General features: G+C 41.7%; 1 protein-coding gene and 1 non-coding gene across 2 annotated transcripts in view; one reads left to right on the forward strand and one right to left on the reverse strand.

Annotated features, from left to right (window-relative positions):
* Nucleotides 1-18,792, reverse strand: part of LOC145071091 (disease resistance protein At4g27190-like) — a 260,526-nt gene that overhangs the window by 17,928 nt on the left and 223,806 nt on the right. The window lies entirely within an intron of this gene.
* Nucleotides 13,421-13,527, forward strand: LOC145071565 (small nucleolar RNA R71). Its single transcript, XR_013690572.1, has one exon. It is a non-coding gene; the product is annotated as a small nucleolar RNA R71 (small nucleolar RNA).

Here is an 18,792-nt window from a genome sequence, read left to right on the forward strand (position 1 = left end):
TAACAATTCGGCCGGCATGGTAGACTTAGCCATCATGGACACGGTAGTGTGGGAATTGATGTGGGGAGGAAGCTAGTTGTTGAAGAAACTGGAGACCCTCGGTTGTGGTGGAGTAGTGTCGTCGGATATCTTCAAGCCATGGGAAGGTGGGGGTTGTGAGTGACATATGTTGTCGGTCCTCAATGCGACTTAGGGAATCAACAACTTTATTTTCTCGACTCGGTTTGTATAAGATCTCAAAGTCGAAGCCTAGTAGCTTTGCAACCCACTTATGTTGATCGGGGGTTTGGATTACCTGGGTTAAAAGGTGCTACAGGCTGTGTTAATCCGTGTATATATTAAAGTGGTGGCCCAGCAGATATTGGCGCCATTTACGCACCGCTTCAGTGATAGCATACGGTTCCCTAGTATAGGCATAGGACGATTGCATGTTTGGTCCCATCTTCTTACTGAAGAAGGTAATGGGGTGGTCTCCCTGAGATAATACAACACCTACTCTAATACCGGAAGCATCTGTGGTGACTTCAAAAGTTTTTGAGAAGTCTGGTAAGGCTAGTGTGGGTAGAGTTGTCATGGCTCGTTTCAGGGCCAAGAAGGAGGCATCGGCAGTTTCATTGCAACGGAATTGGTGTCTTTGTAACAAATCCGTGAGGGGGCAGCGATAGATGCATAATTGCGAACAAATCGATGGTAGTAACCAGTGAGGCCCAAAAATCCACGTAGTCTAGTGGTAGTAGTGGGCGGCGGCCAATCTAGGATGGCAGTGATTTTATCATTGTCAACAGATACCCTGGTAGCTGAGATAACATGACCCAAGTAGTGGACCTGTGGTTCTGCAAACATGCACTTTGATCGTTTGGCATAATATTGGTTGTTGGCGAGGGTATCGAAGACTGAGCGTAGATGGATGAGGTTTTGTTCACGGGTCAGGCTGTACACCAATATTTTGTCAAAAAAAAAACGAGAATGAAGTGGTGGAGATGGTCCCGAAAGAGGTCATTCATGGCTGCTTGAAAGGTAGACAGGGCATTGGAGAGCCCAAAGGGCATCACGAGGAACTTGTAATGCCTCGATTGTACGAAAAGCCGTCTTTGGTGTGTCCTCGGCTGCCACTCGAAGTTGATGGTAGCCGGAGCAGAGGTCGATTTTTGAGAAAAAACGAGAACCGTGAAGTTCATCAAGCAATTCATCCACCGTGGGGATCGGAAAACGGTCCCGTATTGTCACGGCGTTGAGTGCGCGATAATCAATGCAAAACCACCAAGAGCCATCTTTTTTACGAACAAGGAGCACTGGGGAAGGGAAGGGACTGGTGCTAGGTCATATAATTCCATCGTAAGGTCGGACATTAACCGGAAATGGGGATATCTGTAAGGTTGGACATTAACTGGAGCAACATTAGGTAGCATGTGGATGTGGTGGTCGTGGGGTTGAGTGCGGGGGGGGGGGGTAGGCCAATTGGTTTCTCAAAAATGGAGCGATAGTGGTGCAGGAGCTCCGTAACATCCGGGGGAAGGGGGTTTCAACGGTGGGAATGGGGTCTGGTAGTGGGTCAAACATGATGGCAAAATAGGAAGAGATAGATTGTTTTTGGATTAAATGACAGATGGAAGAAGGAGACACATGTGTTAACATGGGATCACCACATAAGGTAATGGTCTTGCCGTCATGTGGGAAAGTAATTTGATGGATGGAGTAATCTGATGTGTGGGTCCAAGGGAACTCAACCAAGTCATCCCCAGGATGATATCAGCACTAGCTACTGGAAGGATAAATGGGGAGATTGTGAAGGTTGCCTCTCCTAGGTGCAGGGTTATATGGTTGCACTGACCGATACATCTGATGTAATTACCATCACCGATCATGACAGGAAAGGATGCCTTGGTTTCGGTAGCGAGGCCCAAGAATGAAGCGACCTGGGGTTGGATAATGTCATGTGTACTACTAGAGTCCACCAGAATACTGACCGGGTGATGTGGTGCCATGGAGTGCGGAGGGGGAAAGAGCTAGGAAGTGGTTGTTGTCGATGGACGGTGGAATGGCCATGGAGTTGTCCTCAGTGTAACTCAATGAGTCAGGCACAAACTCATCTGTTGATTGAATGAGAAATTGGGGAGAGTTGCAACGATGGCCGGGGTGAAACTTCTCCGGACAACGGAAACAAAGTCCTTGGGCACGACGGGTTTGAAGTTCCGATGGAGACAAGCGGCGGACTGTTAAGGTGGCGCTAGTGGCGGTCGGTGGTGGCAGTAAGCCTGGGGAAGTGGAGGTAGACTTAGATAGCGATGTGGGTTGATGAGGCACATATGGGGGTTGTGGGGAGGCCTGGTGGTTTGCAGCAAGCTTATCTTCAATGAGTTTGGCGAGTCCATACGTTTCGTGGAGGGTGGTGGGGTGGTGGATGGCAAGTTCCCGTTGGATGTCCGGCCGTAGACCTGAGATGAAGCAATTGAGGAGGGCCATGGTGGGCAAGCCAATCACGCAATTGCTAATGCGTTTAAATTCCGTTTGGAAGGCAGCCACAGTTCCCATTTGTTTCAGCTTGAATAATGCCGCCTGGTGATTATCGAAGGTGGAAGGCCCAAAGCATAACTCCAGAGCACGAGTGAATAAGGACCAATCGGTGAGGAGACGTGCATCTCCTTGAAAGTGGAAGGCGGCGAGGGTCGTGCGTTGATTGGTGGGAATATTATGGTAAGTGAAGTATTGATTAGGTTGAAAGATCCAATCGAGTGGGGAGGACCCGTCAAACAGAGGTAAAGCGATTTTGGGTGGTCGAGGAGTGGGGAACGGTGGTGGTGGTGGTGGGGGGGAGGGGTACCTGGTTTGGGAGGTATAGTGGTGAGGGGTTTTTGGTCAGTACTGGTGAGAGGTTTGGAGATTTGATCGAGCTGGGTAGCAGATTTAGTGGAGATTGCTAGTAGTTTGGCCATGGTGTCGGCTAGGGCTGCCATAGATTGTTCAATAAGGGGTGTCTCTGTTTTTGGTGGCATAGTGCAAGAGGGAATGGTCAATGAAAGCACCAATTGATAGCCAATTTGAGCTGTCTGTTGTGATGTGGGCTCTTTCAATGATGTTGCTATCACATGTTATATTGTTGGACTTTTAGAAGATGATAGGGATATATTGATGTCATTGAAGAAGCAAGTCATTCAGGTTCTGATTATTATCTACGTCCACTATTTACAACTATGCTAAAGTCTAATAGTTTGTCTAGACCATGTTATGTTTGGGAAAATACATGGGAATACTTGTGAGATGCAATTTTGTACAATGAGATTAAACTCCATATATTATGATGCTTCTAATTATTTAAATATATGAATTAATTATATATTTCTTAGTTACTAAATTATATTTTTCAATCACAATAACTCTGTTTTTTTTATACATGGATAAAGATTATTAACATTTGGATCTTATGTGGCATAATTGAGTTTAAAAAATATAGGGATGGTGATGTGTGTAAATTCAACTAGTTTTATCCCTACTTTTTATTAATAATTTAAGCACACGAAGGCAGTGAACCTGTCTTTAAGTGGTATAGATTGATAAGTAAGGTATCGAACTCAGGGAACGGACAATTAAACTAATAGCTAATTTTAACTAAAACAAATAATTAAAGTAAAAGGTTTTTCTCTAGTTTTGCAAGACTAGAAACTTAAACAAACTAAATTAACTACTTAACTAAAGCAACAACTATTCACCAAATTTGATAAAGATGTTTCTATTTAGGTTCAACCAATTCACTCCTATGGTTATTTAAGTTAAGGTAGATTAATTGCTATTGGTTACCAATGATAATAGTTAGGTTCATGTTCATTACTCCTAACCCTTAGACAATTAACTAATTTAAGCGTTGATCAAGTGTTTAAACTAATTAATTCCCTAGATTAATTATTTGGATTAAATAAGATTTGTAATGGTCAATTAAGTTATTAATTCAATTAACCTCTTGTTGATGGTTTCTCAAACAAGCTCACACATTAATCTTCCTATTTTCTTATTAATCTTAGTTTCATACTCATTACTTCCAAGCATACGTTTTAGCATTCACATAGACATATGAGGTTAACAATTAAGTGATGTTCATGCAACCTAATTGCCTTCCAATTAACAGAAAATAGTAGTGATTAATACATAAGGTTCTTTAACAAACTTAATTTAATAAATCACCAATAGACAATTAAACAAAATTCAATAATTAAACCATAGGAGTTCTTTGGTATTCCCTAAACAGAAACAAAAACGAGTTTAGCTCATAGTTGCAGTAGAAACAAGCATAAAAACAAAGTTTATGAAAGCAAACATGTTTAATTCCTAAGTCTAAGTGGTAGAATTAACCTAATTGCTTGAATTCTTCCAACTCTTGAAGCTTAGGGTTCCTTAGCGCCTTCTGAACCTTTTAGTCGCAGCTAATCCTTCAAAATTCGCCAGGGGTTCTGTCCCATGAGATACGGATTCGTCTTTTAAAGATATCCCAAAACAGAGGGTACTCGGCGAGTAGCAGAATCAACTCGCCGAGTAGGTCAATACTTATCCGTCTTTAGCTTAGCAGTCGTATTTATCTTCTGGCAGATCATCGTGTACCTGCCGAGTATGGTCGATCTACTTACCGAGTAGGTCATTCTTTTCACTCTTTAATCTTCACTTGCTTTCCCTTTTCTCCTCTTTGCCTCCAAGCATATCTTTTGGACTGAAAACACAATTCAAAGCATTTTAAGTACCTTTTGTCCATATTATTTTCATAATTAACCAAAAATAACTAAGAATATATGTTAAATAATTAACTAATTATTCACATATCCAAATACCCCACACTTGACTTTTGCTTGCCCCCAAGCAAAACTATATTTTAAACACATTAAAATCACATTAATAACTCCAATCCTCCCCAGCCATTATGCCAAGACCGCAACGCATGCATTTGTGTCTAAAATCCTAAAAACCCCCCATACTTCAAATACTCACAATCCTCATAAACATTCGCCCACTCACCCCGAACTATGCTCATTTTATGCAACCCTCCGAATCCATCCTCAGAAAACCTCTTTACCCTCAAGGTATTTTTAATTGAGCAACCCAAGCATACATAATCTAGAAAATTACAATTCATGATACCACTATGGAGCTCTTTGGAATTCTTCACTTCTTGATAATTTGATCTTGGATATCTTTGAATTCACCACGTTTGTTGTTTGATTTTTGGTATCTTCAACTTTTTGGATTTCTTGGAATTTTGATCTTCAAATCTTTACTTCATTTGCTCCAAAATTCTTACAATTTTTCTTGTAATTCTCTCTCTTTTTTTTACATGTATACCTCACTTTTTTTTTTCAATCAAATCCCTACATGCTTAAGCAGGGGCGCTCAATCTCAACCTTTATTGGCTAATGATAAAAATTTTCCTAGATACATTTCAGGTTTAGGCTGCTAAACATATTGCATCCCTCAGGCTGAGCAAGGTCATGTTTTTGTCTCATGATTTCACTGAAATAAGGAAGCCACAAATGCACTAGAACGTGTATAGGCTCAACTAAACATTTGGGTTCTCATGCAATTATTAACACAATTCTAATATGGAATCCTAATTTTTACCAAAATTTTCTAATTTAAGACCTAAGCATTTTTAATATTCAACAAATTTAAAAATTAGCGTAAATTAAGATTCTAAGTGTTCTAAGATGTGACTAACCCCCTACCCCACACTTATTTTATGCAATGCCCTCATTGCATATTATAACAACTTAAAAAAATGCAAATAAAGAGAAAGTTGGAACAAACTCCCCTGGGGTAGCAGTCGCTAGTTTGACACTCTCTTCTTCAACTCCTTCTGCTAGTGACTTTAACCATGGGAACAGCTCATCCATGGCATGGGTGCCATATGTCTCGTGTGGTTGATAGCTTGAAAACTCCAAGGAAAAAGGATTGTTGCACAAGCCTCAGTAGTAATGTATAAAGAATGTATGAATGGCGCATATAACAGTAGCCAGAACAAATCAATAACTCCTCCTGCAGCAGGCTACTCGGCGAGTAGGATAGTAAACTCGGCGAGTAGTAGTTATCGGACAAAGCAGATCGTGCAGAAACAGATGTACTCGCCGAGTAGTATTAGTGCACTCGGCGAGTATAACGTATAATTCCAGAATTCTTTTAATCGCTGACTCTCTTTACTCTAGTGTTGACATGCAAATATAAATGCACTCTCCAGTAAACTTCCTAAACAACAACACTTTAATAAACTCTCGATTCGTACGGACTCGATCCTAGGAACAAAACTCCATAAGCACTCCTAAAGGTTCTCATCCCTCGCTTGACCATTCCTAAATAGCATGCATCCTAGCTTCAATACCTGAAAAGAAAACTAAAAGTAACACTAAAATTCAACCCACATAACCAAGTTCACATGTCCACAATTGTCTTAAACAAACATTATAATCAAACAAAAACAAAAACAAATAAAATCTTCATTCTTCCTCGTCCATCCCAGCTCCTCCAGCTCCACTACCTCCTTCTCCACTCCTTCTTTGCATCCTTTCGTCCCAATCCATGATGTAAGGATAGCCGGGTCCCGGTCGCGGGGCAATATTCATTTGTTGGAAAAGATAGTCGAAGGATTGATTGGTGTAATTAACTCCTCGCCCTATATCATCCAAATATCGTCGATACTCCACTTGATTCCACCCCTCGTTATCCTCCACTGGAATTACCGGTGGGTCTTCTCGTACCCGCTCGTTCCTTGGCCTAACCCGCCTTCCCGGCTCCTCGGGGATCGTCGGCTCGTCCTCACTCGGGATCGTAAAAGAATCACCAAAATTTTCCACTATCCGAGCCCTCCTATAGAGTGCCGTATTGAACGGAGGAGGGTGGATAACCGTTAACATTTGAGCTTGCGGTAATTCCAAGATCCCAAATGATCGCGCAAGCCGAGTAATGAACATACCCCCATTGATCTTCGAGTTGATTTTTTCCTTAACCGCTCCCTCCGCAAGAAATTTAGTGATGCAATATGGGAGGTTGCAGAAAACATCGGGGGTGATGATACTCCACATATAAAAGATATCAAGGGTGGGAACTTTATCCCCATCCTTTCGCATGTTGATTGTGCTCGCAATGAACCGGTGAATAAGTCGATGGATTGGAGTACAGATATGACCTTCTTGAGTAGTGGAAGGTATATAGACCCGGTTAGCAATTGTACTCCACCATGTTGATGCCACCACCCCCTCGGGAAGTTCTTTGTGGGTGTTTTCCAAGAAGGCTTCAAAATATTCTGTCATTGCTATTTCTTGATCGTAGATGCCCAACCGCCAAGAGAATTCAACCATGCTGCATTGTTGCAGCTCTCCTCCCAAAGAAAACGAAACCGTGTTTGGGTTGTAATACTCACTACCACCTTGGAATGAAATGGTAGCAAAGAATTCCCAACACAACTCCGCGTAGACGGGCTCTTGGATTTTAAACAATTGCAACCAACCATCACAAGTGATGGTGGCATAACCCAAGTTACAGTCTTTCACCAAATATGGTGTAAGCTCCTCTTCCAAGCCAACATTGCCCATCCATCCCCAATCTACTGCAGTGGGCAAGTGAATTTCCTTTTGTCGCAGAGCTTCCAACCTGTTTAAGGCTCGGGTTTTGGAGGATTTGGAGGTGATGTGTTGAAAGGATAACCATGGCATATCACCATGGCCTCCTCCTCGTGATGACTGTCCTCTCCTTGCCATGCTATCTGCATAAACATTCCAAAAACACAGCAACAAACAACACCCCATAATTAAAACAGAGAAAATTTTCATCTTTGTGGGACCTACTCGCCGAGTACGCGAGCATACTCGCCGAGTAGTATGAACACTCGGACAGATCGAAATCGGATCTGTGTAATCTGTGTAATAGTACAATTTGTTCATAGGGGTTTGTTGTAATTGTGTATCTAACCATATATCTTGAAAAAATTATACCAAATAACCTCTAATTCATGAGTAAATCAAAGCCCTAAAAATTGGGGAAAACTCCCCAAATCCGAAAATATACCAAATATGGGGAGATATGTGATAAAGATTGGACCTTTCATAAAATTAAAGAGTAAAGATGTTACCTTGGTGGTTGAATTAAGAGAAAGAGGAAGAAAATTGACTAAATCTTGAAGAACTTTTGAGAGGCGGCTGAGAGAAGATGCTCGGCGAGTGTGGGGATAAAATGTTGAATAAAAGTGATTTTTACAGATTTTAATTTACTGGGTTTGAACCGTCTACTCGCCGAGTATAATGGATCTACTCGCCGAGTAGACACGCGTGTCAAGCATTTTTGGCTGTAAACGAACATTTACTCGCCGAGTATAGCCGATATACTCGCCGAGTAGATGTCTCAGGTTGAAAAAAAAATTTAAGTTTTGCCAATTTTTACTATATTAATTCCTTTGTTTAGTCTTTCCACCCCACACTTTCAGTAGAGCTTGTCCTCAAGCACTTATAGAAGTAGAATGAATGAAGAATAATGAAAAAAACAATACGAAAAATAAAGAAAGGGAAAGAAAATGCAAACGTGAAACTCGGGTTGCCTCCCGAGAAGTGCTTCTTTTGATGGAGTCATTAGCTGGACTCCGCCCCTTCTACGTGTTTGCAATTCCGCACAGCAGGAGCTCCTCCATTCCTTCATTGCGGGGGACTCCTTCTTCATATTTCTTTACTCGATGGCCATTGACTTTAAATGGCGTGCCATCTCTTGAGATCAATTCTATAGCCCCGTGAGGAAACACCGTCTTGACCACAAATGGACCATCCCACCTTGATTTGAGTTTGCCCGAGAAAAGTTTTAATCGGGAATTGAAGAGTAGTACTTTTTGGCCTTCATGGATGTCTTTGCTTTTGATTCTTTGGTCATGCCATCTCTTGGTCTTTTCTTTATAGAGCCACGAACTAGAATAAGCCTCATTTCGGAGTTCTTCAAGGGCATTCATTTGCATTAGACGGTTGGTCTTCAATTCTTCCATGTCAAAGTTGCACCTCTTTAGCGCCCAATATGCCTTGTGCTCGATTTCAACTGGTAAATGGCATTGCTTTCCATAAACTAACCTATATGGTGTAGTACCAATAGGTGTTTTGAAAGTGGTACGAAATGCCCATAGCGCGTCATCCAATTTGTCCGACCATTCCTTGCGGTTGCTTCCCACCGACTTCTCTAAGATACGCTTCAAAGCTCGATTGGTCACTTCCGTTTGCCCACTCGTTTGCGGGTGGTATGATGTGGAGAACTTATGGGTCACCCCATATTTCTTGAGCACCTTGTCCAATTGATCATTGGCAAAGTGTGTGCCACGGTCACTAATTAGGGCCTTTGGAACACCAAACCGGGAGAATAGTCTTTTCAAGAACCGTACCACTACCCGTCCGTCATTTGTAGGTAAAGCCTGCACCTCCGCCCATTTTGAAACATAATCTACCGCCACGAGGATGTACTTGTTCCTTTGGATGTGGGGAATGGCCCCATGAAGTCTATGCCCCACACGTCGAACACCTCACACAATTGAATGCTATGTTGTGGCATTTCATTACGGGATGAAATGCTTCCCACCCTTTGGCAAGCATCGCATTCCTTGACATATTGGGCTGCATCTTTGAAGATTGTAGGCCAATAGAACCCAATGTCAAAGATCTTCTTCGCGGTATAGTGTGCTCCATGATGTCCTCCCGTGGGCCCGCTATGGCAGTGCTCTAGTATTTTTCGACTCTCCTTTCCGAACACACATCTTCTTATAATTCCATCCGCGCAGCTTCGGAAGAGGTATGGATCGTCCCAAAAGTAATATTTGATCTCCGAAAAGAATTTCTTCTTTTGCTGACTACTATAATCCTTCGGGACGTAATTGATAGCTAAATAGTTAGCTATGTCCGCGAACCATGGCTCCTCTCCCACGGACACCATAATGTATTCGTCTGGAAAGTCGTCTCCATCCTTATCTTCTTGCAATGCCGGGTTCTCGAGCCTAGATAAATGATCGGCCGCTACGTTCTCCATTCCTTTCTTATCTCGTATCTCTATATCGAATTCTTGAAGAAGCAGCACCCATCGTATTAGTCTTGGCTTGGCATCCTGTTTGGAAAACAAATACTTGATAGCCGAGTGGTCAGTAAAAACAGTGGTTTTAGATAAAACCAAATAAGGGCGAAACTTATCAAAAGCGTAAACTACGGCTAACAGTTCTTTTTCAGTAGTAGTATAATTCTCTTGGGCAGGATTTAAGGTCTTGCTTGCATAATAAATGGGTTGAAATTGCTTATCAACCCTTTGTCCAAGGACCGCTCCTAGTGCATAGTCACTAGCATCACACATGATCTCAAAGGGTAAGTTCCAATTTGGTGCTATAATGATCGGGGCATTAGTTAATTTTTCTTTTAGAAAGTTAAATGCCTCTAAACACTCTTTAGTAAAATTAAAAGGTGCATCTTTTAGTAATAATTGTGTTAGAGGTTTCGTAATTTTGGAAAAATCTTTAATAAAACGCCGGTAAAAACCTGCGTGTCCCAAAAAACTTCTAATGCCCTTCACATTAGTTGGTGGGGGTAAATTAGCGATGGTGTCTATCTTTGCCCGATCCACCTCAATTCCCTTTTTAGAGACTTTATGTCCCAACACTATGCCCTCCTTGACCATGAAGTGACACTTTTCCCAATTTAGGACCAAGTCGGTTTTCTCACATCTAGCAAGCATCGAGTCAAGATTTGTGAGGCAGTCATTGAAAGAAGATCCGAATACAGAAGAGTCATCCATAAAGACCTCCATGAATTTTTCCACCATATCATGGAATATGGCGGTCATGCACCTTTGAAATGTCGCAGGTGCATTGCATAGTCCAAATGGCATGCGTCTATAGGCGAAGGTCCCACTGGGGCATGTAAAGGTGGTCTTTTCTTGGTCCATTGGGTCTATGGGTATTTGGAAATACCCGTAAAACCCATCTAAGAAGCAATAGTAGCTATGGCCCGATAGTCTCTCTAACATTTGATCTATGAAAGGAAGGGGAAAATGGTCTTTGCGAGTGGCATCGTTTAGCTTGCGATAATCGATGCACACTCGCCAACCGGTTACCGTTCGCGTTGGAATTAACTCGTTCTTCTCGTTGGTAATGACCGTCATTCCTCCTTTCTTGGGCACCACTTGGACCGGACTCACCCATGGGCTATCGGAGATGGAGTAGATGATTCCTGCATCCAAAAGCTTGATCACCTCCTTCTTGACGACTTCTTGCATGTTCGGGTTTAATCTTCTTTGATGTTGCACCACCGGCCTTGCTCCTTCTTCTAAGTTGATTTTGTGAGAGCAGTAGGATGGACTTATTCCCTTTATGTCGGAGATGCTCCATGCGATGGCTCTTTTCCTTTTCTTCAACACCCGTACAAGCTCCTCCTTTTCCGTCTTGGAGAGATCCGAGGCTATAATCACTGGCTTCTGATTTCCTTCTTCCAGAAAGGCGTATTCCAGATGGTCAGGCAGTGTTTTGAGCTCCAATTTATTGTGCATAGTGGCGGACTCGCCGAGTGCAGGTATGGTACTCGGCGAGTTGGTGGCGGCATTCACGACTGCTGGCTTTTCTTCAGATGTACTCGGCGAGTAGATCGGGTCTACTCGGCGTGTAGGGCTTTCAGCTTGGCTCTTTAGTTCTTCATACTCTGCTTCCTCCAACAGTCTTTCAATCTCTAATAAGTCTTTTTCTGGATCAAATACTTCTTCCAAAGCTGCAAACTTGCTGGAATCTTCAGGTATGTCTTCTTCCAATAACTCGTCAAGCATGTCGATTGAGAACGCTGTGTCGTCACTACTCCTTGAGTACTTCATGGCTTGGTCTACCCCGAATGTCACTGAGTCGTCCCCAACTCGCAATGTGAGCTTAGAATCTCTCATATCTACGATGGCGCTAGCGGTGTTGAGGAAGGGTCTTCCAAGGATGATTGGTACTTGCGGATCCGCCTCCATGTCGAGAATGATGAAGTCAGCCGGGAAGACGAATTTATCTACTTTTACTAGCAAATCCTCACATATGCCTCTTGGGAAAGTAACCGTTTTGTTTGCCAAATGAATTGCCATCCGAATTGGCCTTGGCTCCGGGAGGTCCAGCTTTTTGAAGAACGAGTATGGCATAAGGTTCACACTTGCTCCAGAATCAGCTAAAGCATGAATTGCAGCCAAGTTGCCAAATTGGCAAGGCAAAGTTAAGCTCCCCGGATCACCCTTCTTCTTTGGTAATTTGTTTAGCATGGCGGCGGAGCAATTCTCATTCAATACTACTTTCTGCACTTCTTCCATCTTTCTTCTATTAGTGAGGAGTTCCTTAAGGAACTTTGCATACTTGGGCATTTGCATGACGGCTTCAATGAAAGGAATGTTTATTTGAAGAGTTTTAATATGATCAAGGAACTTCTGATATTCCTCTTCCTGCTTCTCCTTCTTGGCTCGGGCTGGGTACGGCATTGGAGGCTGGTATGGTTTCAAGGGTGGCTAATCATTAGTTTTTTCAGATGTACTCGCCGAGTCCATCGGTCCTACTCGGCGAGTAGGGCTCTCAGATTGTGAATGTTGGTTTTCAACTTGTACTTCGGTTCCTTCCTTCTGTGAGTCCTTGTTCGCTTCAGTTCGAATAGGGTCCAGGGGAGTAATAATCTTCCCACTTCTTGTGGTAACAATATTCACTTGCGCGCCTCGTGGGTTGTTCTCGGTTTTGCTAGGAAGCTCACCCGGTGACCTTTGGTTTAGTTGTTGAGCGAGTTGCCCAAGCTGAGTTTCTATGTTGTGGATGGATGCTTGCTGGTTCCTGAGCATTGTTCTTGTTTCTTGGATAGCAGTATTGTGGTCACTATGTCTTTTCTCGGAAGCAGCCACAAATTTAGTTAGCATTTCTTCCAAGCTTGGCTTCTTCTCTTGCACCGGCTCCTCCTTTTGGTAAAAGCCTCTCCCTTTTTGTCTATACTTCTCCTCCTTGGCCTTCTTGTACTCCTCGTAAGGCAGCCACTCCTTCTTTTGTTTGCGCCAGTCTTCATCATACCGGTCACCGCTTGAATAGCATACTTGTGCCTTTTTGTTGCCGTGCTCATCCAAATCGCAATATCTAGTGAGGTGAGGTCCATTGCAATTTTCACAACCCACCCGTATGGCATGGATAGTTTGATCCATTTTGTCAGTTCTCCTATCCATGGTTTTTAACATGGCCATGACCGCGGATAAATCTTCAGTAGCAGCGTATGCGGCTCCCCTCGTGACATCATTCCTAGGGTTGTGGTATTCTCTAGAGTGTTTAGAGAATTCTTCAATTAATTCTTTGATCACCGGGGGTGGCTTCTTTGTAAGTGGGCCTTGTGAGTCTAGCAGCTGCCGGGTCGTGACATTGACTCCATCATAAAAGATGGAAACTTCTTGTTGGCTATTTAGATCATGGTGTGGGCAATTTCGTAGCAGACTTTTGTACCTCTCCCATGCTTCATATAACGACTCTCCAGCTTGTTGTTCAAAGTTTGCAATGGCCTTCTTGAGCTTGGCTATCTTGGATGGTGGGCAAAAGTGATCTATAAATTCTTCCTTCATTCTGGACCAAGTAGTGACTGACCCGGGAGGAAGTGATTTGAGCCAGTCTTTAGCAGCACCCTTGAAGGTTACCGAAAGCATCCGAAGCAGTTGAGTCTCGCGGGTGACATTTGGAATGTTGAAGTAATCAGCAACATCATTTACTTCATCCAAATGTTTGTAGGCATCTTCATGATCTTTCCTATAGAAAGGTATTTCCTTGAGTGAAGCTAGGATATGACCTTTTAGCTCGAAGGTGGCAGTTGCGGGTATTGCGGGTTGCACAAGTCCCAGGCCATGGTCGTCGCGCATCCTCTTCGTCCATTCTCCCATGGGAATTTCATCAATGTTAGCCATAGTGAATGCTAACTCTTCCTCCGATTCGGTGTCTTGTTCGTAAGTTGCCTCGTCTTCTTCCTCGGTTTCGTATCTAATCTCTTCTTGAATTGGCTCCTCAATTATCAAGGAAGCGCTTGAAGCTCCTGATTTGCTGCTCTTCTTTTTCCCAAAAACAGTCTTCAAGTTGGACAATGGTGATTTCTTTGGTGTGCTTGAACTCTCCACGTCCTTCCCTTTGTTTCTTTTCAATTCGGATTCGGGGTCTTCAAACGGGGGTACCAGTGGTGTGTTTGCTCCTCTGGTCATGAAAGTCCTGAAATTAATCAAATAAAAAGCGTAAAAAGAACAAAAAGATTGTAACAAATAAAAGAAAAAAAATTGTAACTAAACTGTTACTCGCCGAGTAGGTGCGAGTGCACTCGGCGAGTATCAGTGGTTTTTCAAAAAAAATTCTAAGTTTTTAACCTAACTAAAACAGATACTAAATCCTAATTACCAGTTACTAAATTGAAATAAATGAACTTTATGCAAGTAAACTCACACAAAGGATCGAAAAAATTAGGAATTAGCTTAATTATTTAGAACCGTTCCCCGACAACGGCGCCAAAAACTTGATGTGTGTAAATTCAACTAGTTTTATCCCTAATTTTTATTAATAATTTAAGCACACGAAGGCAGTGAACCTGTCTTTAAGTGGTATAGATTGATAAGTAAGGTATCGAACTCAGGGAACGGACAATTAAACTAATAGCTAATTTTAACTAAAACAAATAATTAAAGTAAAAGGTTTTTCTCTAGTTTTGCAAGACTAGAAACTTAAACAAACTAAATTAACTACTTAACTAAAGCAACAACTATTCACCAAATTTGATAAAGATGTTTCTATTTAGGTTCAACCAATTCACTCCTATGGTTATTTAAGTTAAGGTAGATTAATTGCTATTGGTTACCAATGATAATAGTTAGGTTCATGTTCATTACTCCTAACCCTTAGACAATTAACTAATTTAAGCGTTGATCAAGTGTTTAAACTAATTAATTCCCTAGATTAATTATTTGGATTAAATAAGATTTGTAATGGTCAATTAAGTTATTAATTCAATTAACCTCTTGTTGATGGTTTCTCAAACAAGCTCACACATTAATCTTCCTATTTTCTTATTAATCTTAGTTTCATACTCATTACTTCCAAGCATACGTTTTAGCATTCACATAGACATATGAGGTTAACAATTAAGTGATGTTCATGCAACCTAATTGCCTTCCAATTAACAGAAAATAGTAGTGATTAATACATAAGGTTCTTTAACAAACTTAATTTAATAAATCACCAATAGACAATTAAACAAAATTCAATAATTAAACCATAGGAGTTCTTTGGTATTCCCTAAACAAAAACAAAAATGAGTTTAGCTCATAGTTGCAGTAGAAACAAGCATAAAAACAAAGTTTATGAAAGCAAACATGTTTAATTCCTAAGTCTAAGTGGTAGAATTAACCTAATTGCTTGAATTCTTCCAACTCTTGAAGCTTAGGGTTCCTTAGCGCCTTCTGAACCTTTTAGTCGTAGCTAATCCTTCAAAATTCGCCAGGGGTTCTTTCCCATGAGATACGGATTCGTCTTTTAAAGATATCCCAAAACAGAGGGTACTCGGCGAGTAGCAGAATCAACTCGCCGAGTAGGTCAATACTTATCCGTCTTTAGCTTAGCAGTCGTATTTATCTTCTGGCAGATCATCGTGTACTCGCCGAGTATGGTCGATCTACTCGCCGAGTAGGTCATTCTTTTCACTCTTTAATCTTCACTTGCTTTCCCTTTTCTCCTCTTTGCCTCCAAGCATATCTTTTGGACTGAAAACACAATTCAAAGCATTTTAAGTACCTTTTGTCCATATTATTTTCATAATTAACCAAAAATAACTAAGAATATATGTTAAATAATTAACTAATTATGCACATATCAGATGGCATTGAATCCAATTTCATATATCTTCTTCTCTTCTTCTCATCTTTTCTTCAGAGTATTTCTTCACAAATAGCGTCTGAAGGTCGATTCAGGGATTTAAACTCACTTACAAGTCAGTGAAAAGGGCGTACTCAACATTTCAGAAGATGCTATTGTGGTTTAGAAACTAGATTTGCAATCTCTACGAGTGATAACAATCTTTTATAAATATACTTTTGTTGCAAGTACTTTCAAGACAACAAAGAAGATTGTGGCTATTTCGAATGGTATGATGAAACACTTCCAAGTTTTTGGTACAAAGATAACCTTAATGAAATCAAGTTTCAAAACAAGCACTTCCTAGTGGATCTAAGTATATGTGGTTTTTACCATCATTGTACGGGTCTTTATTTACTTGTTGTACAATCATTACGTTGTTAGGTTAGTAATTGATCTATTGATTGACATCACAACAAAATTGTAAATGTAATGACTTGCTAGATCGATGGTGACCGGTCAATTAGTTGACATTGCAAAAAAATTATAAATGTAATGATTTTCTAGATTAATGGTAACCTGTCAATTGGTTGGCATTGCAAAAAAGTTGTGAATGTAATGACTCGTGGAGATTGCAAATCGAGTTTCTAAACCACAATAACATCTCCTGAAAGGTTGAGAACACCATTTTAGCTGACTTGTAACCGGTCAATTGGTTCACATTTCAACAAAACACAATAAAATCAAAATTTTTGGTAAACTTAGTAACTTTATTGCAATTTGGGCAAATTAGTTACCGAGAGATCAATGAGAACCGGTCATTTGGTTGATATTGCTATAAAATTGTAAATATAATAACATAATTGAGAAAAAAACACTATATCAAATTCGAAATTTTAGGTTAATTTAATGACTTTATTGCTATTTTCCCTTATTGAAGTTTTTATGACACTATCCAACAAAAAACAAATTAACCTAAATTTATTAGATGACAAGGTGTGGACAACATTCATCGGCATTTTTATGATATAGTAACAAGATAACGACATTACCATGACACAAACATCGTCCCCTTCACCGTTTTTGGGCGTTATGCGGCTTGTCATTGCTTCCCGTCACCGCCACAACCTCTCTTTAATGCAATTTTCTTCCTTTGTTTTCTTCTCCTCAACACGTTCTCCATTTCTTCCTCCTTTTCGAACGTTGTTTCCAATGTGAAGAACATGAGGTGGCAGCTGGTGTGTAACATCCCAAATTTCGAGTCCAAAAATTTCTTTTAAAAACATTACTAATTCATAGCGTTAAGTCATTCAAACATACAAAAAGGATTTATATGACAAATCATAGTTTCATTTCCAAAACACTTGTTTAATTATCAGAGTAAACATCCCAGGCTAACTTGCCATGGTGTGTGCACTGCAACCCTCCCGAGCTCCTATTCTGAAAACTGAATACCTGAAACCAAAACTGAAAACCGTAAGCACGAAGCTTAGTGAGTTCCCCAACCTACCGTATACCATACATATCTACTGATCCATACATGTCATACATAATACTGAGCAAATAACCACATACTGGGCTCCCGCCCGCTGCATTGGGCCTCGCCCGCTATCCGACCCTGTCCGCCACCAGGCCCCGCCTGGCTTCGAGCCCCGCTCGGCATGCAGATTCTTTTTCCTTAGGCCCCGCCTGTCTCCGGGCCCCGCCCGCTAACATATACTAGCATACAATCATATCACAACACATAACTAACATACTCTACTGGATTACTGTACTAAGGCCTTGCCTATCTTGGGCCTCGCCCCTGTCCTACTACTGATGAATCATGGAACCACGTCCACGCTCCTACTGACAGTGAGATACGAGCCCATCCCACACTCACTCTTTTCCTAACTTGGGCCTTGCCCCTGCTCTACTGCTAATGAGGTATGGAACATCATCCACACTCTGCTATTGGTGAGATACGGGACCTCGCCCACACTCACCTCCCTACCAGGCACATACATGTATCACACAGACAACACGTATAACTATCATACAAACCATTCCTTGGGCACCCGCCTGCTAACATTGGACCTTAGTCCCGAATGTCATACTAGCATACTGTGCCTAGGGCTAACCCCCGGGTCTTCTTACTCATAACTACATGGGCCGACATTGTGGCTGTAGACCCATTCACACAAAGGGAAACTCGCCTGCACTGCTGAACTTTGCTGATAACCCTCTGGCTGCTGCCCGACAACTCTTCGAACCACTGCTCCACTAGCTCCCCGAGCTACTAATATCAATATAACACTTAGCTCCAAACCGAACTCTAGAAGTCAAACTAAGTCAACTCTGGTCAAAGTCAAAGTCCTGGTCAAAGTCAACCTTCCAGTTGACTCGACTCGGCGAGTCAACTCATAGACTCTCTGAGTTCTTAAACTCAGAAACTCTCAAAATACGACTCAACTCGCCGAGTCACCCCAAGACTCGTCTAGTTCAACGATCTCTGAGTCCCATCCTGTCCGACTCACCGAGTCACCACTAAACTCACTGATTTGCGTCTTAACCAGAAAAGGTTGAGGTTCTGCGACCAGACTTGCCGAGTCTAAGGCAATCTTCAACAAACTCGCCGAGTTGTTCTTCCAACTTGCCGAGTCCATGCTCATGTTCATAAAACTCACCGAGTACACCCATGGGACTCGCCGAGTCTCTTCAGCTCTCAAACCATACAGTGGCTTTTCGAGCCATGTAGGGGCTCCAATCCATAGATCCACTCTTCTACAGTCTATCCATCACATAAAGTGACAAACTTTACGTGAAACCAAGGAGCTATAGGCCCAAAACACTCTAGGGCTAGGGTTTATGAGAAAGGGGCTTCACCAAAAACTTATTGACATAAGCTTTATGACCTTCTGGACCATCACAAGTCTAGATCTGGGGTAGCAATCTCAGCTCTAGGCCTCTAACTCGAC

This window comes from Lactuca serriola, chromosome 8 (genome assembly GCF_051521515.1).
Source record: "Lactuca serriola cultivar US96UC23 chromosome 8, Lser_US96UC23_V15, whole genome shotgun sequence".
Classification (NCBI taxonomy): domain Eukaryota; kingdom Viridiplantae; phylum Streptophyta; class Magnoliopsida; order Asterales; family Asteraceae; genus Lactuca; species Lactuca serriola.